This window comes from Mytilus californianus, unplaced genomic scaffold, assembly GCF_021869535.1.
Source record: "Mytilus californianus isolate M0D057914Y unplaced genomic scaffold, xbMytCali1.0.p SCAF_10, whole genome shotgun sequence".
Classification (NCBI taxonomy): domain Eukaryota; kingdom Metazoa; phylum Mollusca; class Bivalvia; order Mytilida; family Mytilidae; genus Mytilus; species Mytilus californianus.
In genome coordinates this window covers 28,375,537-28,398,024 of record NW_026262582.1, presented here as the reverse complement: position 1 = coordinate 28,398,024, position 22,488 = coordinate 28,375,537, and the positions used below count along the sequence as shown (strand labels likewise).

The window sequence follows — 22,488 nt, the reverse complement described above, 5'->3', positions numbered from 1 at the left end:
GAAATGACAGACAAAAGTCTACAAAACACAAAACACTAAACTGAATACTAAAAATGTACAACATCAAGCCAACCAGAGACCAGGGGATGAACTCGGGTGACCCAGGACAGAAGTACTTCTAGGATGGGTTTTTTACTACCAGGACAGGACAGAAGTGGGTAAGTAATTGATATGTTAACATATTTACAAATTGACAAAGTCAAGGGTGTTTTTTTCATTCATTCTTTCTTCAATTCTAAATTTTAAATGTGACAAGATAAAGATGGCACATAATTTTCAAATATAGTTTTTTAGAATTATTATTGTTTATTTTGAAGTATCTTCATGTTTGACAAAATTTTAAGTTCAATTTAACTTAAGAAAAATATGCTCCAAAATTTATTGAATTGATACACCTTTTTTTCACAGAAAATATTGGTTATCTATTTTAACATTCATGTGAGTCAAGTTAAGATAATGATGACTCAGTCTTACTCCATGAAAACACTGGTATCTTGCATTATGAGGGGCTTTAGCAAGGGGTGCTACCAAAATTTGTGTGAAAGAATAAAGCTTTCACTCACTGAGTCAGAAAAATTACTCATTAATTCTAGAGTTCTGATAAGGGTGAATCAAATTCCCACGAAAAATAAAGTCCTTATACTGAATTCCTTTTGGCTTCAAAAATAAATAGCCTTGAAGTCTGTAAAAAATCCTTATGCCCCTCCATGATGATAGAAAATTTAAAAATTTCACTGAGTGAAGGGGAGGTAACTCATATGAAATGAATTTACAAATTTGAAAGAATTTAAACTACATGGTCCAATTGAGCTATACATTTGAAAAGTAAGACCCAGGGACCATGCTCAGAGAAGTCATTTGTGTATATTATTTTATATTAGGGAAGTTGAGTCAGTACAATGTGTGGATACAGCCATTTTGAAAAGGGGGGGTTCCAAACCTAGGAACACCATGAAACGTTCACATATTAAAAAAAAATAGGAATCAGAATAAAAGGAGGGATTCCAACCCCCAGACTCAAAATTTAGATATTTATGTGAAGTATTTATCAATTGAAAAAATATGACTGGGTTCAGATTATTTAAATTTCATATTTTTACTCTTGATATGTACTGGTATTTAGAACAAAATTTGAATGCAGTAATTTTTTAAATATCTCAACTTTTGATGATTTGAAAATGCACACATTTACTTCTACTACTACTCCTATGTGGATAATCTGCAGGCGAAATTTCTATAACACAGATGTACTGTGTGTGTCATCCAGTACACCCCAAGTTAAAAATACTTTAATTCTGATTTAGTTATTTTTATATGAAAAAGTCTTCTTTTATATTTGTTATAAATATTCACCATTAAAATTTGTAATATTTCTGAAGGATTATGATGAGCAATTTTTAATTGTGAAAGTTTTCATGTTATTTATTACAACAGTAGCCAAATGATCATTTGATCCATGATAGCCAAGTACCTGTACTCAAAACATGTCTATCTATTCTTCTTGAATGCAGTAAAAGATTTGTCCATAATTTTCATTAGTTAAATTATGCGTCTATTAATGTGCAACAACATAAGAAGCAAAATATAGAAGTTGGAGATTAACCCAGGGTATAACGCCTTCTTTATATTTGGGGTGTTAATTTAATATTAAAAGTTATCAATACAGAGATGATGATAGTTGCAATAACTTCAGATGAGGTTTATCCTGGTTATGATTAATTTCTCTGTATTTTCACCACTACAGACTGTCATTTGATCCATTTATTGAAAGTTTTTTTAACATTGTCTTAAAGGTCTATCAGTGCTTTTTTTGTGGTGAAAAAAAAAGTAAAATCACAAAAATACGGAATTAACGCTGAGGAAAAGTCAAAACGGAAAGTCCCTAATCAAAGGGCAAAATCAAAAGATAATGAGTAAATGCATTTTTTTTGGTTCTTCGTTAAAAAAAAAAGATGTCATTTAAATTAAACTTTCAGATTTATAATGAAATAATTTTCCTAAGACATTTAAATTAAAATTTAAGATTTATAGTGAAATAATGATTTTCCTAAAATTTTTACATTTTCAAAGCATTGTAGTTGTCAGATTATAGAATAACATAGTACTTGAAATTGATTTAAACTAGTAGTCTAGTGCATGCAAAGTTCCGAAGAAAAACATTCTTTATCTTCAGAGTTTTGGTGTAGACTTAACAAATATCAAATGATCATTTCAGAAATACATTATGCTTGGAGCGCTGCGTGTCTTTACTAACATATAACAAAGTTGCTTATTGGTGTTTAAGTAGTAGGGTTGGTTATATCTTCTGTTTGTTTCAGTTGTTCTTTGGATGGTTCTTTGGTTTTGAGGTATTTAGGGTGTGGTGTTTACCATTCAAAGGAATCTATATATGTAATTCTGAAATGAAAAATATTTGATATTTCTAGTCATAAAAAAAATAATCAAATGTTTGAGCATAAAGCTGCTTTGAACTTTGAATCTGTACGATTTTCATACTTTCTTTAATTTCTTATTTTCAAAATTGAAAATGAATATCTTCAATCAAAATCAAAATCTAAATTGTATTTGACATATTATGATGTATTGGAAATGGAAAACTAGATAATATATTCTCGTAAATTAAGTTGAATTCAGGGGAAGTGGAAAATGATCCCAAAATATTTTTAGATATACTTTAATATCTTCTTCAAAATTGTTTCTGGGTATCTACATCTTTAAAGCACTGATCGCTATTAAGATAATAAAGAAGTAAAAATACATTTTTATAACAGTCAAGCCATAACGAAAATTCCGCCATACAAAAAAGAATTTGGATGTTTAATCTACATTTATTATAGAGTTATAAACATAATCTCAAAGGTTATTAATTCTTACATGACTGAAAGCTTGTACAAGTCTTAATATTTGGTGAACAATAATAAATTTCTGTGATATATATATTATTATCACTATTTTACTGAATTTTCCTTTGATCTTACTGATAATTTCCTTTCTCAGCATAGTAGAAAGATATTGAAAGTATCTCTAGAAACTAAGGCTGCACGTGCCATTGTCAATGTAAATTTCAACGTCGTCATAAGCAAAATAGCGATAAACAGATTATCATTGGTCATCTCAACTTGATTGTTTTTCTCACTTTCCGGCTCAAGGGAGAAAATCAATCTCGTTGAGATGACCAACGAAATTTATAATGATTTCCAATACCCTAAAAACTTCATTTTGAGTTATCTGAAACTATCATCATCTCCAAGTGAAGAGTTATCTTACAGTAGTTATCTCCCTTTGCTTCAAGCTTCTCAACCTTGGGTTAATTTTCAACTCTCACCTTCAACACTAGATTTTCATCCACAGATTCCAGACATTTAATGATAACTTCATTATTATGAGATCATAATTGACAACTGGTATTAATGTTTTAATTTGTCTTGTTAGTCCCATTTAACAATTGCTCATCGTATTTTGTAAAATTAAATTGTCTTGAGTTTAAGCATTTCTTTGTAAAAATTTCCTGTTTAATAGAAAATTAATCTTTTTAACTTCCCAAGCCATTCTGTGATCAATATATTAAAGGATAATTTTGTCCAGCTTCTTGAAACAATTTTTCTTTTTTGCAATCAAAAGTATTGACTGAGCAGGATCATTTCAAGATCACAAAAAAGGAGCTGAAAACTGGTCTATTTTATTCTATTTATCATGTGTACATGAAAAGGAGTAGATTGTACAACACAAAAATTTCAAATTTCAAATCATAAGTTTGTTGAAATATAGCTCATTTTATACAATTTAGATCTTTTATTGAAAAAGGTATTAGACTGATCTTAACCCTATCATACCGTTTGAATTACAACATAAATTAATTTGCTCCTTGGTATCAAACCATTCTATCTTTTTCAAATTTGGTAATTACCATATAGGTAAAGCACTTGCCATCCAAGGCTTCCAAAACGGTCATTTATTCCAGACATTTGTATAATGTCCGGTAAAAGTCCAGCTGGGCAAAGCATGAAACGGTCATCTACTTTTTAGTTTTCAAGGCTTTCTTAGGAGACGGTCATTTTAACATAATTCTCGATCTTTTTGACCCAACTGTTTGCCTTTAACAACCACACATTTCTGGTCATAAAAGTGACATGATCATTAAGTACTATCAAAACAACCCCTACTTTAATACCTTCTCATTCTAATTAGTTTTGGAACAGCTGAAATTTACCTGTTCGGGTGACAGGTAAACTATTTTGAACCGGACATTGATCGGTCTATTCAAAGTTATTTTCTTACATTTCAACGGTTTGCATCTAATTAATTTAGTCAAAAAGATTTAAATTATTAGAAATACGTTTACAAATATGATTTGATAAAAAAATTAAAAAGGTGAAAATGAAAAATCGTCATAACCACATTGTTTGAACCAGAGACATGTCTCTGTTTGAAGTAATACATGTGTGCGCATGTGCGCAGGTGTGGAATTTAATTATGCATCCTGATTTCTTCAAAAAATGCTTAAATTGTCATTGATACCTTTATCTCACGTTTATTTCGAATATTTTCTTGAAGAAATAACGTAGAAAGAGCTACTTACACTCATTCATGCTTTGCAAACGTACACGGAATTTACGTATCCGTCTCTGGTCCATGTTTTACCATTGTCAAGACAATATCCGGTATAAGATTTAAAAACGAAAGTAAAGTTTTTGACAAAGTTATTTTGCACAAATAAAGAGTAAGGCAGATATAAGTACACTGATGTTGCACACTTCGAATGATGCACTGCCAATTTAACAGTTTACGTCAGAACTTCGAATTTGAATCAAAGAAAGTTTAATATTGTTTTTTTTTAATGTCAATCATTGGGATGGCCAACTCGGCAAATGATTACCATAATTGCCTTTTGTTTATTTAGTCTTAAGGGATTAAAATCGGGATAATATATAAAATGTCCGGCTGGCTAAAAATAATTTTGGAAGCCCTCACTCAGTTGCCATCATAAAATACTTTAAAAAAATAAAATAAGTAAAACCCAATTATCAATAACTGACTGCAGCTATTCTTCATTGGATCCTTTTTGAAACTCATGGCCAGACAAAGAGTAATCTAAGAGCTTGACTCTTTAACAGAGATCCAACTTTAGCCTCATTAGTTCTAAGGAGTTTTCCATTAGTCCATAATAATTAAGAAATAATTGTTGCAAGCTATACTTTATTGTAGTTTTAACATGGGTAGGCATATATACGTGATTATTTTTGCCTGAGCGATAGCATACAATCAGTTCTGTTAACCAAGCAGTTTTAGATTTACATTAGACCATGTTTCAGACTTTTGGGATTTAATCACTAAAAAAGTTAAAGATAACCAGACTATTTTAGATTTAACTGGTAATCTGTTTTCTTTTCCCGGTAGCAAAAAAGAGCTGATTCCTGTAAGTCTGTATATTGGCTGCTTCTGGTTCTTATCCATTTAAGGAACCAATGATTCCGGAGAGTGCAGTAACCTTGCCTCAGTCCATTATTATCAAGATATCAGTGATTTTCCTTTTTTTCTGACAAAAGTCATTGGAAGTAAACAAATTTTGATATAACCAATCAAAAATGCTATCATAAATTATCTGGGAACAAAAAATTTTACTTTTTCAATTGTAAATTTTGCTACTATTTTTCTTTCAAGTATAAAACTAAAGTAAAAAGTAAAAATCTATTTTATTGAAGTATTACGTGCCATTTGAGTTTTGAAATATATTTAAATTATAAAGTACTGAAATTAATTTTTATTATAAAGAATCAGTATTTATATCATTTCTTTTGAGTTCTTAATTTTTTCTTTCTAAATTTTTTTATTAAATCTAAAGATTTCATACTTGATATATGTAATATCATTTTGCATCATATTTGTATTTTTTCATTTCAGCTTCTTTTTCTTGTACCACTGAAACTTCACAGAATAATTGCGTACAATTTGAAGTTGTGTAGCTGCTTATATGAAATTGTTTGAGGAATTTCCCCCCATTTTTCCCTTAATTCTGATCTTGATGATTGTTTTCCAAAATTTTCAAAGATGGTACTGATTTTGTGTAATCAACTCCTGCAGTTTTTAATCTCAATCTTTTTAACTTCACACAATGATTGTACAAATATTTAAGTTGTCCACTTGGTACTATGGAATTGTTTGATAATTTTTTTCCTGATTTGGGAACTAAGTAATTTTTCATCAAAGGTAAATTAAATAGTTTTTAACCCATATCTTTTGGAATTCACAGAGAGTTTGCAAATTTATAGAGGCTTTTACAAATTTTGGGACTATACATGACTACTATGTACATGAGTAGTAAACCTTGAAAATGAGATATTTTTTATTAAACTTTGCTTCAAAATATTTAAAAAAATGTTGATTTATATGTGTTTATTATACTATTACTACACTGTACTTTTTTTCTTACATTTGTATAAGTTTTTTCATATCAGATGTCTGGTAACTTATATAAAAGCTATTATCTAGAGCTCTAGCTGTAAATAAAAAAAAATGTAAACATAGTTCTAAAATATACTTTTAATGAGTGGAAGAAATTGTGGGGTACAGAATACATTTCGTAAATTATCAAAATACAAGTTACCTGTTTAAAAGCATGTCTGGTATTTTTACAGTACTCCTTAAATAAATTTAATAAATTATTTGTATTTTAAATTGAGAATTTCTTCAGTTTCCATGATTGGAAAAATAATGTGAGATGCCTTGGAACATTCTGGTGACTATTGTACATTTTATAATGTACAATGGAAAGGACATTTCATTACTTAGATAAAATGGATTCAGTGGACTGATTAGCATAAAAAACTATGATGGAAAACCTTTGAAAGCAGCCAGGATAGCAGCTCCAAGGAAGATGGTCAAATAAATCTTCAACCAAGTCTGAGGCTTTACCAAGAAATTAAGAAGGCAAGTTTATTTAAGCCAAATATTTGTATACATTTTCTAGAAATATTCGACAAGAAGTGCATATTTAGACAACACGCCAGCACCCTTCTGATCTTCTGCATGCAAAACACCATTGATGTATTAATTTTAATAAGTTTTATAATTTAAGTTACCATTTTCTTGAACAAGATTTTCGATCAAAATATTTAAAACTTCAAGGGGAGACAAGTACAATTAACATCAAGATTTGTTCTTTCAATGGGATATAACTGTTAAATTTGCACATCACTTTTGTGCAGTTAAATTCCAAACAAAAACCTTTGACTTGTTTTATTATTATTATGTCAAATTTTCTGTTTAGTCAGGTTAATAGTTACTCCTTGCTATAGATCAATGACATTTTGTATTTATTTGCATTGCTAACAAATTATCGAATTAATTAGCAATGTTGCTAATCATCAGATGTTTTTCATTTTCTGCTGCTAGGCAAGACATCTCTGTCAACAGTTTATCTTACAAACATGTGTTGATACTATTGTGTACATTTTGTAAGAAATCAGAACATTACATAGTGACTTCATATTTATAGAGAAATGGATTTGTAAAATATAATAATGTGTCTTTTTTAATTCTTTTTAGGTTCTTCTGTGATATGTTTTCATGGTGTGGGAATAAGACTTGGTGGTCTAATACAGCTAATACGAAGGTATGTACCAGTATGTTAGTCCTGTTTTGGAAAACATACAGTATATCAAAAATGATCCTTTTAAACAATCTTGAATGACTAATCATTTTATTTTTCAGGTTAGCATCACAGCTTGTCTGTAAAGATTGAAGCTGGGAGTGGGCATTTGAGCTGACTTTTATGGTAAGAACCAATACAAAAAAAAACAATACGTAAAAAAAGAAATATGTTAGACATCTACCATTGACTTGTTTTTCATCCTTTTCTGCTAATAAAAACTGGAAGTTCAAAACATATATCAGCAAATCACTTTTAAACAAAGTAAGAGAAAGGTTTTATGAATCATGATTATAATGACCAGTTATTTATTATTTTGCATTTGATATTGTTTCAATTTTCAGATTTTGACAATTACATTTAATCCTGTATATTTCTTTTTCAGGTAACTCTGGTGGCTGCATAAAAGGGCTATGTGATTTTACTGTAACAGTCAAGAATGTAATTCAGACTATTTTTGTGTATGTTTGAGAAAATTTTATAGTTTTTACAAAAAGAAAAAAAAAATATGTACAGGTTCTCCATTTTCAACAAGATTGGAAGTTGTAGGTTAATACTGTCTTTGAAATTTCAAAAATTACTTTCTATTTTCTGTTCATACTCATGTCTAGGCAAAACACTTCCAGTAGTTTAAGAATGGAGAATCTAAAAAAAAGAAAAAAAAAAGAAAAAAAGAAAAAGAAAAAAATGTTCAATTATTGAAATGTTTTTTATTTTTGCAAATTGTAATACATTTTTTCACCTTTGTGTCATTAGTTTAGCTGAGTTTATAACAAAGGGTATATTATTTTAAGAATATTTTACAAGAAGCATAGTTAAAGAATATCTTGATGAAAGTAGATTGATTGATTTTTGGTATTTAACACCACTTTCAGCATGACTTGCTATATCTTGGCTGCCAGTTTTTATTTGTGGAGACAGCCTGGTGAAAACATCCCCTTCAACAGAGAAACTGGCAACTCTAGTAAATTAAGATTGACGTTAAACACACCTACAATGTGAGGGTTCAGAGTGTTGACAGGCTAGTGATACAGTAGTTGAACTACTTTGACCATTCAGCCACCTGATTACTCCATCCGCACTAAATATGTTATTGAAATGTGTTGAATTTTTGTAATTTAATTATTTTTTTATTTTGATTACCGGTATACTATTTATGTTTTTTTGTTATATATAACAAAGATGTGGAGTTCTAACAGGGTGAAATTTAGGTCAAAGGGAGGTAATTTATTATACTGTGTTTAACTTCAAATACTTGAAATTCCCTCAATGTTAGATTTTTATTTACTTGAATACTCATATTTATGCACTTTTTTACGTATCAGATGTTTTCTAGATAATAGAAATTTAGGGTGGGAAAAATTATGTGTCACTTAAAATAATTACGTGTATTAATTGAAAGTGCATCTGATATTTTTTATGTATGTTACCTTATTTTCTAAAAACAAATGGACACAACATAGATTGACAATAAGATATTGAGAAGAACCAGTCCTTGTCAGCCAGGATAGCAGCTCTTAGGAAGGTGGTCAATTAAATCTTCAACCAAGTCTGACTCTTTACCATGATAATAGAAAAGGCAAGTTTATTTTAGCCAGATCTTTTAAGATAACAGACCCTTCATTGCATTTAAAACACCATTGATGAATTAATTTACCAGTTTAGTATTAAAAGATACAAGATACATGAACAAGATTTTCTATTAAAATATCAATAGTAAATCCTAAAAATAGTCATTAAACCAAGAAAAGACCAGTACAATTTAAAACACGATTTTGCATTCAATGGGAGAGAACTTTGTAAAATATTCAGATATTTTTTGTGCATTTAAAAATTAAATCTGACGTTTTTTTACTTTTCTAACTTTTATAATGATTTAAAAAAAAAATGATTTTATACAATTTTCTACCTGCAATAAGAAATCAGAACAATATTTAGTAAATTTTAGGTTATCGGTAACACATAAATTGATTTACAAAATGTATAATGTGTTGATTATAATTTCATTTCAGGTTCTTTCTGAGAAAAGTTTTCATGGTGTGGGAATAAGACTTGGTGGTCTAATACAGCTAATACAAAGGTATGTACCAGTATGTTAGTCCTGTTTTGGAAAACTCAAATGTATTGTAAATATTTTATGGAAAAACAAGATTTGAACGCTTAAAAGATTTTTTACAGGAATCTACTCTTATTATATCTGTAACCAAATAAGAGTAAAGTTTAGGATCTGAATTGTTTACATAAAAATGTGTTGGCTTGTTGGATTGCTGTCTCATCCATATGTTCTTGACATATATAACACATTTTAAGACTATTTCTATTTAATGATTTGCCACTGGACCTTAAGCAACCAACTACCAATCATTCAATCTATTCAATATACATACATAATACCAACAAAGAACCTTTTAAACAGTTATTATACGCCCGTTTATGGGACGTATTATGGTATACCGTTGTTCGTCCGTCTGTCTGTCTGTCCGTCGTCAACATGTTGGACATTAACTCAAAAACGCTTTAACCAATTTGCATAATTGAATTGTTTATATCTATTGACGTGAGCTCCCTTTCGTTTTTTATAAATTTTAGATTTTACGTCTCCGAGTTATGGGTTTTTTTTCATTAAAAAAAGGGGGGGTTTTCCAGTTTTCGGACAATAACTCAAGAATGCTTTCACCAACTTGCAAGAAATTGTGGTGAATTGTTTATATCTATTGACATGAGCTCCCTTTCGATTTTTATAAATTTTAGATGTTACGTTTCCGAGTTGCAGGGTTTTATTAATGAATTATCATTTTATATTTCAGGTTAGCATCACAGCTTGTCTGTAAGGATTGAAGCTGGGAGTGGGCATTGGAGCTGACTTTTATGGTAAGAATCAATACATAGATTTATGAACTTTTCATCCAAGAGCATTTTAAAGCCCAAGATTTTTGTTAGGCACAGATGTAAATCTTACATATTAGTGTCTTCTTTACTTATAGTTGAATAAACAATTTAGGAGATATAAAGATATAAAAGGGAAGTCAAAAAGTATAATGTATAATGCGAAATCTTGGGATTTCATTTTATTTGTTATCTATAGTTGTCCCCATATATGAAAATATGTAAGTGTGGTATGTATGCCAATGAGACAGCTATCAACCAGAGACCAAATGATGTGGATGCAACTAAATGTCGCCCTATGCCTTCAACAATGAGCAAAACCTATATTGTATAGTTAGCTATAAAGGTTCAACATGACTAAATGTTAAAAAATTCAATCAAGTATGTTAATAGCCTGATATACTATATATAGCTATATAAAACAATGTTAAAAAGATATTTGTCAAGACATCAGCCAATGACTTGTTTTTCATCCTTTTATTGCTAAGAAATACTGGTACTTTAAAATTTATGTCAACAAATCACTTTATAACAAAGAAAAAGAAATGTTCTATATATACATTATAATTGTAATGCTCAGTTAATTAAGTCTCCCTTTTCTTCTTCTTCTTCTTCTTCTGCCGCTTTTAAATTTGAACTTTTCCGCACCCGTTCTCCAAAACCGCTTGTCAGATTAACTTAAGGTTTCACAATATGTCTAGTGGTGCAATCAGGGTTTTGTTTGTGCAATGGGGTTTATAAAGGGGTACTTTGAGGGGCAAAAAGAAAGGAGGGTTTTACTATAGAACCCTATGGGATTTTATTTTTTAAAATTTTCAAATGATTATAAATTGAAAACCGTTTGTGATAGATACAATCTTTTTAATTGAAATTGTTCTAAATGATAAAGCACATTATATGATATACAGGGTTAGTCCCCAGGGGTCACCCCCACCCCCTGCCATTTAAGAAAGTTCTAATATCTTGTAAATGGTCGAGATCCCCACCCCTAAACCATATATATGATGGTTTGAATGATATACAGGGTTAGTCCCCAGGGGTCACCCCCACCCCCTGCCATTTAAGAAAGTTCTAATATCTTGTAAATGGTCAAGATCCCCACCCCTAAACCATATATATTCTGGTTTGTCATGATAAAGCGCATCAAATGAAATACAGGGTTAGTCTCCAGGGGTCACCCCCACCCCCTGCCATTTAAGAAAGTTCTAATATCTTGTAAATGGTCGAGATCCCCACCCCTAAACCATATATATTCTGGTTTGTCATGCTAAGATGGTTTGAATGATATACAGGGTTAGTCCCCAGGGGTCACCCCCACCCCCTGCCATTTAAGAAAGTTCTAATATCTTGTAAATGGTCGAGATCCCCACCCCTAAACCATATATATTCTGGTTTGTCATGATAAAGCACATCAAATGAAATACAGGGTTAGTCTCCAGGGGTCACCCCACCCCCTGCCATTTAAGAAAGTTCTTATATCTTGAAAATGGTCAAGATCCCCACCCCTAAACCAAATATATTCTGGTTTGTCATGCGAAGATGGTTTGAATGATATACAGGGTTAGTCCCCAGGGGTCACCCCCACCCCCTGCCATTTAAGAAAGTTCTAATATCTTGTAAATGGTCAAGATCCCCACCCCTAAACCATATATATTCTGGTTTGTCATGATAAAACACATCAAATGATATACAGGGTTAGTCCCCAGGGGTCACCCTGACCCCCTGCCATTTGAGAAAGTTCTAATATCTTGTAAATGGTCGAGATCCCCACCCCTAAACCATATATATTCTGGTTTGTCATGATAAAGCACATCAAATGATATACAGGGTTAGTCCCCAGGGTTCACCCCCTACCCCTGCCATTTAAGAATGTTCTAATATCTTGTAAGTGGTCAAGATCCCCACCCCTAAACCATATATATTCTGGTTTGTCATGCTAAGATGATTTAAATGATATACAGGGTTAGTCCCCAGGGATCATCCCCACCCCCTGCCATTTGAGAAAGTTCTAATATCTTGTAAATGGTCGAGATCCTCACCCCTAAACCATATATATTCTGGTTAGTCATGATAAAGCACATCAAATGATATACAGGGTTAGTCCCAAGGGGTCACACCCACCCCTTGGCATTTAAGAAAGTTCTAATATCTTGTAAGTGGTCAAGATCCCAACCCCTAAACCATATATATTCTGGTTTGTCATACCAAGATGGTTTGAATGATATACAGGGTTAGTCCCCAGGGGTCATCCCGACCCCCTGCCATTTGAGAAAGTTCTAATATCTTGTAAACGGTCGAGATCCCCACCCCTAAACCATATATATTCCTGTTCATCATGTCTCGAACATTTGAATGACGTATACGGTCAGTCCCCAGGGGTTCCCCCCACCCCCAATGTTCTAATATCTTGTAAATGGTCGAGATCCCCACCCCTAAACCATATATATTCCTGTTTGTCATGTCTCGAACATTTGAATGATGTATAGGGCAGTCCCCAGGGGTTCCCCTCACCCCCAATGTTCTAATATCTTGTAAATGGTTGAGATCCCCACCCCTAAACCATATATATTCTGGTTTGTCATGCCAAGATGATTTGAATGATATACAGGATTAGTCCCCAGGCATCACTAATGCATATAACTTTACTGGACCAAACCAATTTTCACTGGACTTTTTCCAATGTCAGGCGACCCTGGGAATTACGAATTATGGGAGCTTTGTTTGGGAGACTTCGTAACAGCATCCTGTTACAATCATTTCTTGTTATAATGGTTTTGCATTAAATATTATTTCAATGTTCATGAGTAATGTATATTTCTTTTTCAGATAACTGTGGCTGCATAAAATGGTTGTGTGATATAACTGCAACAGTAAAGAATGTAATTCAGACTATATTTGTGTATGCTTGAGAAAATGTTTATAATTTTTTTACAAAAAAAAAAAAAAAAAAATATGTAAAGATTCTCCATTTTCAACAAGATTGGAAGTTATAGGTTAACTTGTATTTGACTTATCAAAAATTCTTTCTATTATCCGTTTATACTCATGTCTAGTCAAAACACTTCCAGCAGTTTAAGAATGGATAATCTAAAAGAAAAAGAAAGAAAAAAGAAAAAAAAATGTTCAATTATTGAAATGTATTGTTTTTTTGCAAATTGTAATGTATATATTTTTGCCATCTTTTTGTTATTTTAGGATTTGAGATACTTTCAAATTTTACAAGTTACTTTATACATGTAGTTAATGCAATTAAATCTGCCGATGTGAATATTCCCACTAAATTTCTTAGCAAAAATTTTTAATTATTTTTGTTTTTTTTTAGCAACGTTTCAAAATACCTTACCATAGCACATACACATCTAGTGTAAACTAAAAAGATGAATAATGGTCTGCAGTAAATATATCCCCTTACAACCTTTTCTTTCATGTTAATTTTAATATCTTTAAGATATGTGACAAGGGTGCTCTAATGCAGAGGAATTTACGAAGTTAAGAAGTTAGAAATATATTTTTTGCACTTTTTTTGTCATTTTTAGCTGATTTTGGTTTGTAACCAAGGTGATATTTTTTAAAGAATAATTTTACAAAAGGCATAGTTGAAGAACATCTTGTTGAAATTGGATTGGTTGATTTTTGGTGTTAAACACCACTTTTACATGATTTACTATAATTTTGGCTGTAAATTTTTATTTGTGGAGACAACCAGAGTGCCTGGTGAAAACATCACCTTCATCAGGGAAACAGGCAAACCTTAGTCAAATTAAGAATAAAGTTACACATTTCATGTGCGGGTTCTCAGTGTTGACAGGCTAGTGATACAGTAGTTGAACTACTTATAGGACCACTCTGCCACCATACAAGTTGATCAGTACAAAATATTTTATTGAAATGTGTTAGATTTTTGTTATCAATCTATTTTTTAATTTTAATGGTACTATTTTATTTATTTTGTTTAATATAACAAGGATGTGGAGTCAGAACAGGGTGAAATTTGGGTCAAAAGTAGTAAATTTATTATACCCCTGTTTAACTCCACATACTTTAAATTCCCTCAATGTTAGGATTTTCATCTACTTGGATATTCATGTTTGTACATTTTTTTTTAATATCAGATGTATACTAGCTAATATTGACTATTATTTAGAGCTCTGTAATAAAAATAAATAAATGTAAGCAGAGCTCTAGATAATAAGTATGCAGGGTGGGAGAAATCTTGGGTCATTAACAATTGATTTGCTGAAATTTTCAAGAAAGGGGATTTATTGGAAATGCATCTGATATATTTAATGTATAAAACTATATTTAAAAAAAAAAGATGTTAAGATGATGAGGAGAGGCACCTTGTCAGCCGGGAGAGCAGCTCTAAGGGAGATGGTCAATTTAATCTTCACCAAGTCGGAGGCTTTACCATGAAAAATATGTGGTAAGTTTATATATTCCACAAATTTTATGGTAATAATATATATGTAGGCATTAAACATTATTTTTTAAGGGTTCTTTTCTATCAGTGTTTGATTTTTAGAGTATCTAGTCTTACATTTGTTTTCTGTCTGGTATCGAGTGAGCTGTGTTGGATAGAAACCAACTGTATGCAAGTTATTATCAATGAATTTGTAAACTTATTTGGGTCGAACAAATTTTTATGCAAAGTCTGTAACTGTTTGAATATTGAATTGATATAGAATCATTTTCATAAAAGCGTGGGCAAGACGATTTCTTGGCGCTCTTATGTTATCTATCGACTGGGTCAGATATGGTGAAAGTTTGTCTGTAACGCCCACTTGTCACATTGAATGTGTTATAGACATTTAAACTGGGGTTGCCAAAGGTTCTAAATGCCTACATCAAATAGTACGAATTACTAGCAGAGGACTGAACCTTGTGTGTTGATTTAAATGTTGAATAATTATTTTCTTTTTTTCTTCTCTTGCATGTGCCTACATGTACTTTGCTCTTTTATTCTATTTAAATCCCTGTTGGAAGGCCTCTGACAGACTGAGTGAGCGTAAAATCACTGTTATTGATAGCCAATGGCAAACAAGTTAAAGGTACTGTAAATTTAGAAATTATTGCGTGCAATTATTAATAAATAAATTTGGTGTATTTACTGTCTTCTGATTGGTTAAAAATGGTTAAAAATATTTCTTTTATTTTCAATGTTGTCAATTTTTATGGGGAGACGCCCACTCTGACGTTGTATATTCATACGCCAACATCAGTGTACGTTGTTATGGTTAATATAAATAATATAAAAAGTTCTTTGAGCCTTATGTTTGATAGAAATTTATTTATAATGAATGGCTATAATTTATTTTGAATTTATTGAACCATAAAAATTTTGGACTCTTCACATTTTACATAATCCACTTCGCGGATTATTCAATGTGAAGAGTCAAAAATTAATTTTATACTTCAATAAATTCAAAATAAATAACCATTCATTAATTGCGATTTTGTAATTTTAGACTAAAATGCAATTTTAATTTTTACGATATTGAGAAAAAATCCTGTTTAATTCATATAAAAAATTTCAATGCTAGTTTAAATTATTGCCAATACAACCATGTTGCATTTTTGGCAATAATAAAAACATTGCAATAGTTTCTGAATTTACAGTAATTGAGTTAGTATTATTACCAACATAAGTATTGGGGTTGTCTACGCTGTTTTGAAAATGATTTTAAGAACCATCAAAAGAGAACAAAACCATCCGATTTTGTAATTGAATATTCCAAAATCATTGTCTTATACATATACGTGCACTTGCACAAGGTCAATTTCTATCTCTAGCTTCCTATTGAAGGTCGGTGGTTTTCTCTGGGCACTCCGGCTTCCTCCACTAATAAAAACTGGCCGCCACGAAATAGCCCAAAAGCGGTGTTTAAAGTTGCGTTAAAAACACAACAAATCAAAATCTATCTCTAGCAGTTTAAAGTTTATATAGTGAAGATGATAATGTATAACAGGTTTTAATAAATGAAACAGCATTATTTTGTTAGTCTTCTTAGAGATAGACTGATCTGTAAAACAAGTAATTATTTTTACATTTTTTTTATATTTAGGTTGTTATAATGATGATGTTTTCATGGTGTTGGGAGTAAGACTTGGATGTCTGAAATTGTTAACATGTTGGTAGGTAATCAAGCATCTTTTTAGTAATGTAATATTTGAAATCAATTTCATAAGGTTCTTTAGTACCAAAAAAATAATTTTACACTGATGAGATACCGGTTGAATTTTTTTGGTAAATATGAAAAGAGTTTATAATTCAGAATACCAAATATTTTTCCATGATTTTAAGCTCACCTGGCTGAAGGGCCAAGTGAGCTTTTCTCATCACTTGGCGTCGTCGTCGTCGTTAGCTTTTTACAAAAATCTTCTCTAAAACCACTGGGCCAAATTTAACCAAACTTGGCCACAATCATCATTAGGGTATCTAGTTTAAAAAATGTGTCCGATGACCCCGCCAACCAACCAAGATGGCCGCAATGGCTAAAAATAGAACATAGGGGTAAAATAAAGATTTTGGCTTATATCTCTGAAACCAAAGCATTTAGAGTAAATCTGACATAGGGTAAAACTGATTATCATTGTTGGGTTGCTGCCCCTGAATTGGTAATTTTAAGGAAATTTTGCAGTTTTTGGTTATTATCTTGAATATTATTATAGATAGAGATAAACTGTAAACAGCAATAATGTTCAGCAAAGTAAGATCTACAAATAAGTTGTCATGACCAAAATTGTCAGTCGACCCCTTTAGGAGTTATTACCCTTAATAGTCAAATTTTAACAATTTTTTGTAAGTTTTTGTAATCTTTTACAAAAATCTTCTTCTCTGAAACTACTGAGACAAATTTAACCATACTTGGCTATAATCATTATTAGGGTATCTAGTTTCAAAAATTTGTCCAATGGCCGACTTGGTTAAAAATAGAACATAGGGGTAAAATGCAGTTTTTGGTTTATATCTCTGAAACTAAAGCATTTAGAACAAATCTGACAGGTGTGGCAAAAATGTTCATCAGATTTAGATTTATCTGCCTTGAAATTTTCAGACGAATCCGACAACCCGTTGTTGGGTTGCTGCCCCTGAGTTAGTAATTTTACAAAAATTTTGCAGTTTTTTGTTATTATCTTAGATATCATTATAATAGCTAATATCCAATACTATTAACTATGATTTTAACCTTATTTTACGTGATTTCCAAGGCATCAGTAAATACAGGTGAGCGACACAGGCTCTTCAGAGCCTCTAGTTTGTTATCCTAGTGCAATTTTAAATTTAGTACATGTGTAATAAAAATTTTTAGGAAAGTTTAGTATAACTGACTACTTTTATATTCCAGGTTAGCATCAGATTTCCATTGGGTTACTTGCTGGGATAAAGCTATTATAAGGTGAGAACTTATTCATCAACATACAACTTTAATGTGTTTGTTATAGTGTGATGGAATGTCACTAAATAGATTTCAATATATATATTTTTTTTTAATTTACAATTAAAAAAAATCAGTATTCAACTTTTCATTTTAAAATAATGTACCCTTTAAAGCAGATACTAGATCTGGAGAAGATGGTCCAAGGACACAGTTATCGTCCTTTGGTTTTCGTTGTCTACGAATATAGTCCCTAGTGTGAACAGTGTATAACTTGCATTTTTTTTTGATACACTTTCCCAATTTATTTCTTGATATTTTATGCATGAAATATTAAGTAAGGGGATGAAATTACATGTTAAAAAAATTTGGGTGCTGAATCTTTATGTTAAGTAGTGATTTGGTCCAGTTAAAAAAGGTCAAAAATTAGAATGTCTGAAGCTGTCAAACTGAATTTTAGCCCCCCTTAACACAGAATTGTCAATATTTTGAGTTAGAGCTGGTAGAAGTTTCTATAATTTTGATATTATTTGTATCAATAGTAGTACACTACACTGTAAAAATATTTTTGAGATAGAGCAGGTGCGATTTTTTTAATTTGAATTTATTGTCTAAAAGAAATGCACTACGAAATAACTGTGTTCTCGGGCCTAAGAGATGAATTCTGTAAATGTAGATTCTGTACTTTGGCAACTTTCCTGAATGGTTTGCTGGTTTCAATTTGTCAAACTCAATAAAAGTAAAGGATTTACATCTTTGTTTGACAGAAATTCTGTTAAAATGTCCCATTTCAGCATTATACGGCTAAAATAAGCATTTTAAAGCAGTTTCCATTTTATGCCTAAGAGCCATGCTGACTTTCTATCTGACAGCTTTTTATGTTCCTGATATTTGTGTTTCTATGCTTAAATCAAATTTAATTAACCATTTGTGAACTCGGAATCTAGAGAAAATTAGATTATCACAGAAAAAATGTGCAGAATATTTGTATTTATGTCCCTGGTTAAACGGCCTGTTTGATGTATGTGAAATGTGAAGAGCTTTGTACATAAAATCTGTAGTCCATCACAAATATATCACTAAATCTGTAAAAAAACACTTTACAATGATCAGTACACCCTATTCGTTTCATATGCTACCATAATTTTCTTCTTTAGGATAGTAAGTGGTTCAAATATATGCCAAATGAGACTAAACTACATGCAAGTTTTCCATTGAAAAATGAAAAACTGGTCATCAGACCATACTGTCTGCAAAAAAAAGTTGAATTCAGGAGTCCTTTTGCAATTAGACTTCTTGTATCATGACATCTTAGCATAGAAATGAGCAAAAAGTAACAAATTTCAATTTCTTATAGCCTCTGTGTGCATTTTAATATGTAAATATGGGCTACGGCCTAAATCGACTCTAAATAATTCTCAGTCTTACATGGCCTAAGACCATTTTATACTCATGTGGTATGCTTTTTGTAACTTTTCTTTACATTCAAAGTACATTTAATATATATTGAAGAATAATGTTTGGTTAAAAAACTTCAAAAACTTCAAATTGGTTGAAAAAAATGCATGTTTATGTAATGCTTCCCTTAATTCGAAAATCTCTATTTTCAGGCACAGGCTCATATAAATTTGACTTTTGAATAACTGTAATAAATCTGATAAATCAAGTGAGTGTTCCGTTGCTTTTAAAACTTATTATATTAAATTCAAGAGTATTTAAAAAGCAAATTTTTGCAATATTTAAATTTTTTAGGCCAAAATCTTGACAGTTGAAAATATTTGATTTAAACGTCAAAAATAAACATCCAAATTTCAATATTAAAATGGCCCTAGTTTCTATAATATATATCCTATGGCCATGAAACTTGGCCAACTATCTTATAATTGCCTAAGCTTAGGTCATGCAAAGTTTTATTAAAATTGGTCAAGTCTTTCTATCCTATTAGGTCCAAGGACACAGTTATCGTCCTTTGGTTTTCGTTGTCTACGAATATAGTCCCTAGTGTGAACAGTGTATAACTTGCATTTTTTTTTGATACACTTTCCCAATTTATTTCTTGATATTTTATGCATGAAATATTAAGTAAGGGGATGAAATTACATGTTAAAAAAATTTGGGTGCTGAATCTTTATGTTAAGTAGTGATTTGGTCCAGTTAAAAAAGGTCAAAAATTAGAATGTCTGAAGCTGTCAAACTGAATTTTAGCCCCCCTTAACACAGAATTGTCAATATTTTGAGTTAGAGCTGGTAGAAGTTTCTATAATTTTGATATTATTTGTATCAATAGTAGTACACTACACTGTAAAAATATTTTTGAGATAGAGCAGGTGCGATTTTTTTAATTTGAATTTATTGTCTAAAAGAAATGCACTACGAAATAACTGTGTTCTCGGGCCAGATATATGAAGGGGAGATAACAATAAAATCAGATATTTTTGATACTATATATTTTTGAGTAATCAATATAAGTAATAAACAAATTGTTTAACATACACTGATGTCTGTTTCTTTATTCCCGTTAGATTATTTTAAAATTAAGAATCAACAATTGAAATTTAACTTTGTTTCTTTTTCAGTCGAAAGAGTTGCTGTTGCTGCCTTCCTTGTATGGTAAAATCCTCAGACTACAATCCTGCAAACCATTAGATGAACTGTTTTTTGTAAAAAAATCAGCAGATATTTGTCTTATAAGCAGAATGAATTATAAATGCAATTAATTTTTAATGCTTTATTATTCAAATTATAAATATTTATTTCATTATTTTTTCTTGCATTCAATTATTGTTTTGTGATTGAAGAAATATAAAAAAAAAACTGTGAAATTATTGTTATTTGAGAGGTCCCAAAGGTATGATGTATGGTTTCACAAGATACCCATAAGACTTGCTTCAGTTTACATATATTTTTTAAGTTATGTACACTGGTTAAGAATTATAAGTCCTTTGTGAAATGATTTTTTTCTGGTTAGAAATCTATTAAGTAGGACTTTGATGGCCAAACACTAAAAGGGAATAAAACATTAATCCCCTATTAAACAATTTAAGTACTGAGTTTTTGGTGCAATATGAACTAGAAATAAAAATGTTTAGTCAGATGGTTTGTTTTGACTCTGCATTCTTTACATTCATACAAATTAATGGCTGTCAGTTTTATTTATTGGTTTTGATATATATTATAAATGCATTATTCAGCATCTGAGACCACTCAAGTGAAAATAATTACATAGTTTTTGCAGTTTGTCATATTTTCTCATTTTTGTGTGATTGTCACTGAGATTTCTATATTTTTTCTCATTTATGATTATTTATATTTTAATGTTTGATTTTTGAGGCTTGAGTCATCCACAGCTTATAAACTATTGGAAGGTTTTCATTTAAACTTTCAGATTATCTTCTGTATCTAATGGCTGTGTGTATTTTATTTTATTATAATGAAATTTTGGGATTCTCAATTGTAATGAATGGACCTCGATCCTAAGTATTTGAAAAAAAAGGGAAAGAAGCTTCTCATACCACCATTTTATCATGTGAAGGATAGGTTGGTTCAAATATATTTGTTTTTAATCATGTTTTTAGTAGTTGGATCTCATTATGACAAAATTTTAATGACTTAAATTCAAAATAAATTTGGGGTTCACACTGATAAATATTACCACTGTAGCTTTAATGTAAATTTTATAAGGCTTTGCTATAACAAGATTTGTGTTTTATCTGATTTTATCTGATTTTAGTGGTTTTTATGTGATTTTATTTGTTTTTACTGTCAAATCTTGTTATACCAAGCCTTAGTATGATTGAGTTTATATATTTTGATTATACATACAATTCAAAATATAAATTTACATAATGAGATCAGACATTTATTATGCTTTTAACTCTTCTTAGTGGATAAAATAGAAAAATGAATGAACATAAATATTGAAGTGGTCGTTGAAGATTGACCAAATTACAAGATTTATAAATGCAGAATCTTGCTCTAACTAAATCTATGTTCTTATCAGCTGAACCAACCTATCCTTCAATATGAGTAATAAAATTTTATAAATGGAAAAGTCCATTCTTCGATTCAAGGGGAACCTTTGGATGTGAAAAAAATATACACAATGCCAACAGATACTGAAGATTATTTGAAAGTTTAGACAAAAACAATTCAATCCTTTAATTGTGATTGGAAGTTGTAGACGGATGAGCAAACAGATGATATACTTGCTTACTATGGCACATTTCTTAAAGGATATGGACTAATGGTATGGGTTTTGCTCATGGTTGAAGGCTGTAGGTGACTGATAGTTGTTAAATTCTATGTCATTTGGTCTCTGGTGGAGAGTTGTCTCGTTGGCAATCATATCTCCTCTTTTTATTTTACATGAAATAATTACTTATTACTTCCTCGGCAAAAAGTTCTGGTTCCAAGAAAATAATAATAAAAAAATATATATATCATACATGTATTGTTAAATAACTATCCTACTTGGATATAAAGAATTGACTTTGGTTAGAAATTGGGAGAAATTATAAAGAAACTATATACAATATAAGAGCTTGGGGTTATAAATGTTTAATGAAATGCAGTTAACTT

At 30.6% G+C, this 22,488-nt stretch overlaps 1 long non-coding RNA gene across 1 annotated transcript; it reads left to right on the top strand.

Annotated features, from left to right (window-relative positions):
- The first annotated feature begins 9,658 nt into the window (after nt 1-9,658).
- LOC127717881 (uncharacterized) lies at nt 9,659-20,566 on the top strand. The gene is made up of 6 exons (XR_007989453.1): nt 9,659-9,728; nt 10,456-10,519; nt 13,361-14,957; nt 16,597-16,666; nt 17,881-17,931; nt 20,487-20,566. It is a non-coding gene; the product is annotated as an uncharacterized LOC127717881 (long non-coding RNA).
- The last annotated feature ends 1,922 nt before the right edge of the window (nt 20,567-22,488 follow it).